General features: G+C 41.8%; 1 non-coding gene across 1 annotated transcript; it reads right to left on the bottom strand.

The window, feature by feature from the left end:
• Nucleotides 1–1,570: 1,570 nt before the first annotated feature.
• LOC132642983 (small nucleolar RNA R71) lies at nucleotides 1,571–1,677 on the bottom strand. Its single transcript, XR_009583449.1, has one exon. It is a non-coding gene; the product is annotated as a small nucleolar RNA R71 (small nucleolar RNA).
• Between the last annotated feature and the right edge of the window lie 3,286 nt (nucleotides 1,678–4,963).

The raw sequence follows: 4,963 nt of genomic DNA on the forward strand, positions 1-4,963 counted from the left end.
CGTCGCATGGTGGCCGTAACGTCAAAGTGGTCAAATGACGAAATGAAGGACGGACCGTAACCTGAGTTACGGTCCGTAACAATGCGGCGTAAGGGCATTTTTGTCCAGAAACTTGGCGCGATTTTTGGCTCTATAAATACATAATGTAGGGTTTTAATTCAACATTCAGATTTTATTTTAGAGGCATAAACCCTAGGTTTTTAATCTTGAAGTGATTGGAGCATTTAAGGCAACAACTTCACTCTCATTCCATCTTGTATTAGTATTGTAAGTGTATTATGTTAATCTTTAAGCTTTTTCTATCAAGAAACATTATGAGTAGCTAATTTCAATTCTAAGGTTGTGAATCCCATGATGGGTATTATGTGAATGGGTTTCTATTATTGATATATGCATAATGGTTGTTGTTATTTATTCTATCTTTGAGTTGTAACGTTGGGTAATGATTGCAAGCATTAGCCGAAGCCATTATATTGACTTTTCTTGGGAAAAAGAGTCAATATTGGTAAGATTGAATAACAATGACTCGAGGCGTTAACCCTCGTTTAATAGATTAACTTAGGAATAAGAATAAGTCTAAATTGGCATCATTGGTCGCTCTTCGATTGTAACTCTTTTATATTCGGAAGAATCATAAAGAGGAAATACTGCTTAACTGTTGGGAAACATTAAGAAGTCTTTAAGAGACCAAGTGCATATTCATAGAACAACCATTAGAAGTATATCACTTTGAAACCTGAAGCATAATATCTAATCAAATTGGGGAACACAACCTTAGTCTCTCTCTCTCACATTAATTACATTCTAAGTCAAAGTATTAAATTACATTATTCAACAATCAATTCAAACTATCCGGAATAGGATTAAAGCATCTAAAGACCGGTATCGCATACGATTAGTAATCTTTTCTCTCCATATTCCCTGTGGGATTCGATCCCAACCTTGTTGGGTTACTATATTTGACAACGTCCGCTTTACGCCATTAATAGGTGTAATTTGAGCGTATCAAATTTTGGCGCCGTTGCCGGGGAATACGGTTCAGAAATTACTAATTGTTGTGTACTATTCTTTAAAACTTTTTCTATTCCATCACACCTCGTTTGCTGTTTTAGTGAACCAGGTGAACATGGCTGGAAGACCCCATCGCAATCAAGGGAACCAAGGGGGGATCCAAGTGAACCATCCTGCACCAGAAGAAGAGGAGGATGAGAATGTATTTGCAGAATTCATCGACGAAGCTGATTATGCTTCTGCTGTAGTTCCCCCGAGAACAGGAAATGCTAATTTCAAAATTGATAGTTCTATCTATCAGCTATTGAAACTTGAAGGCTATTTCCGAAATTCTTCGGAGGACTGTCCACTTCGACACCTAAAGAATTTCGTGCATGTATGTTCCCAACAATCTCAAGGTGATGTTCCTGCTGATGCACTGCGACTGCGGGTTTTCAAATATTCATTAGCTGGCCAAGCTAGGGAATGGTATGAAAAGCTCCCGAGCAATACTATTCATACCTGGAATGAGCTGGCCAATATCTTTCTAAAAAAATGGTTCCCACCCAGCAAAAAGGCTGAGCTTCGGGATAAGATTTTTGGGTTTAAACAACTTCCAGGGGAACAACTATATGCTGCATGGGAGAGGTTCAAATATTATCTAGCTCAATCTCCGAATCATGGATTTCCAGATGCAATTCTCACAGAGAAGTTCTACAAGGGGCTAGATACAATGAATCAAATAGCTGTCAACACTGCAGCTGGGGGATGCTTTATGGACAAAACCTTTGTCAACATCACCCGGTTGCTCGACAAGCTTACTACCCATAATCAAGCCTGGCATTCGACTGATAGCGAATTCCTATCATATGGTAGTCCCTCTGTGGCCGCGGTGGCCAAAGAAAATCATGAGCGAGATTATGCGTTCGCTCAACTGCAAACCACCGTGGATTTATTATCCAAAAGGCTTATGGAGAAAGAGGCCAAATGTGTAAACGTTATCGATGAGATGCCACCTCATGCTCCCGGAATGTATCAAGTTTCTGACGAAACTTATCTTGAGGGGCAGCCACAATATGAGGATGCGAATTATGTCAATAACTCGCAAGGGGGTTATCAACGGCAAAACTACCAAGGTTCCGGTAATCACCCATGGCAAAGGCCTCAACAAAATTACCAAGGATAGAATTATGGAAGAACTGATCAGGGTAATCCTAATCAAGGGAATTACAATAACAATAATTATGGCAACAAGAGCTCTAACCCCTACATTCCACCTAGGGGGCAAGCATCCAATTCCCAGCCATGGAAAGATAATTCAGCTACTAACTCTGCTGGTAACACGTCTAATGATTCTGCAGAACTGAAGAGTATGATGCAGAAAATGCTGATGAATCAAGACAGAACAGAGAGCACAATCAAGGGAATGTCCCAGGTCCAACTATCGCATTCAGCTTCCATTCAGAAGCTTGAAGCGCAATTCAGAGACCTTTCCCGAGAAGTGCAAACTCCTCAACGGGGACAATTACCGAGTGATACAGTTCCTAATCCAAAAGGTAGTGGAGTGAACTCTATGGAGAATGTACTTGCCATTAGCACCAGAAGTGGAAAAATACTTCAGGGTGACAATAAAAAGCCAATTGATCAGGAACCAATTGTTGAAAAAGAAGCGCAGCCTAGTGTATTGGATGATATTGTCGAGGAAGAAGCAGGGGAGGAAGTCCCCATTGTAGTTGAAGAAGAGCTGAATCTTAATAAACCAAAGGAACCGGTGGAAAACCAGGAAAAGGGGAAGGCAAAACTTTCCGGTGCTCTTCGCCCTTTGAGCCAATTGTTCAAATCTTCACCACCTTTTCCTCAAAGGCTGGTGAGAAAAACAGAAGATGAGAAGTGCTTGCGATTTTATGATCAACTCAAGCAGTTAACGATGAATTTTCCGTTCATGGATGTTGTCCAAGAAATGCCTGGCTTTGCTAAGTATTTGAAGGACCTTTTAACAAAGAAGAAAAAAACATTAAAACATGACACTGTGGGCATCACTCACCGCGTTAGTGCCATTCTTTCCAAGACCACAGTGCAAAAGAGGGAAGATCCTGGAGCATTCACAATTCCATGCACCATAGGGCAGCAAAATTTTGCTAGGGCTTTATGTGATAACGGGGCTAGCATAAATCTTATGCCCCTGGAAATTTTTATGAGATCAGGGTTAGCAATGCCGAGGCCAACTACCATGAGATTGCAGATGGTTGACAGATCGATAAAAAGGCCAGTGGGGGTAGTTGATGATGTACTGGTTCAAATCGGGAAATTCCTTCTGCCGGCAGATTTCGTGATTCTTGATTGTGCTATTGATCAAGAAATTCCTATTATTCTGGGAAGACCTTTCCTTGCCACGGGGAGAGCTCTTATGGATTCCGAGAAGCACAAAATAAAGTTCCGGGTGAACGATGAGGAGGTGACTTTCCACGCAAGCAGAGGTATGAAATTACCTAGTCCTTATCAAAGTATTTCAGTCATAAATTCTGTTGATGAGGTGGATGATGCTGTGGAATTCAAAATGGAGGAAGAATGTTTGAGTGAAGCACTATCGGCCATCTTGGTAAATTTTGATGCTGAACAAATGGAGGAATATACTGAGACAATAAATGCACTCATCGGTCTGGGGTCTTATTCTTATGAGCCCAAGAAACTATCTCTTGATTTAGAGAAGCGAACAACTCCTCCCGCAAAACCCTCAATTATTGAGCCACCGAAGTTGGATCTCAAGCAACTTCCAGCTCATCTTAAATATGTGTTTCTTGAAACGAATGCCTCCCTCCCAGTTATTGTGTCATCACTTCTGAATGAGGGCCAAATCCAAAGACTCATCGAAGTATTGAGAAAGCATTTAAGAGCTTTGGGATGGACTATTGCAGACATCCGGGGGATTCCCGCCGGAATTTGTGAGCACCGAATACAGTTGGAGGAGGAAAGTTCGCCGAGTGTTGAGCATCAGCGAAGATTAAATCCACCGATGCAAGAGGTGGTGAAGAAGGAAATAATTAAGTGGTTAGATGCTGGGGTGGTCTACCCGATAGCCAACAGTCCATGGGTAAGCCCAGTTCAGTGTGTGCCAAAGAAAGGGGCATCACTGTTGTTCCTAACTCTAAAAATGAGTTGATTCCGACAAGGACTGTCACCGGTTGGAGAGTGTGTATGGACTATCGGAAGCTGAATACCGCATCTTGCAAGGACCATTTCCCTATGCCTTTTATTGATCAAATGCTTGATCGGCTAGCCGGAAGATCTTATTACTGTTTCTTGGATGGGTACTCAGGATACAACCAGATCAACATTGCGTTGGAAGACCAAGAAAAGACTACTTTCACTTGTCCCTATGGGACATTCGCTTTCAGCCGGATGCCATTTGGTCTTTGCAATGCACCAGCTACCTTCCAAAGATGCATGATGTCCATATTCTCTGATATGGTTGAAAACTTTCTTGAAGTTTTCATGGATGATTTCTCGGTGGTGGGAGATTCATTCGATGAATGTTTGGGTCATCTTGATCGGGTGCTGCAACGGTGTGAGGAAACCAACCTCGTGCTCAACTGGGAGAAGTGTCATTTTATGGTCAAGGAGGGCATTGTCCTTGGCCATAAGATTTCAGAAAAAGGGATTGAGGTTGATCAAGCTAAAATCGATATGATTTCACAACTCCCTCCGCCCGTTTCAGTAAAAGGAGTTCGGAGTTTCTTGGGGCACGCCGGATTCTATAGAAGGTTTATCAAAGACTTCTCAAAAATTTCAAATCCCATGTGCAAACTCTTAGAAAAAGAATCCAAATTCAATTTTGATGAAAAGTGCATCAAGGCGTTTGACGAGTTGAAGCTGAAATTAACCTCCGCACCGATTGTGGTGTCCCCAGATTGGTCACTTCCCTTTGAATTAATGTGTGACGCCAGTGGTCTTGCAATTGGTGCTGTGCTTAGTC

This window comes from Lycium barbarum, chromosome 5, assembly GCF_019175385.1.
Source record: "Lycium barbarum isolate Lr01 chromosome 5, ASM1917538v2, whole genome shotgun sequence".
Classification (NCBI taxonomy): domain Eukaryota; kingdom Viridiplantae; phylum Streptophyta; class Magnoliopsida; order Solanales; family Solanaceae; genus Lycium; species Lycium barbarum.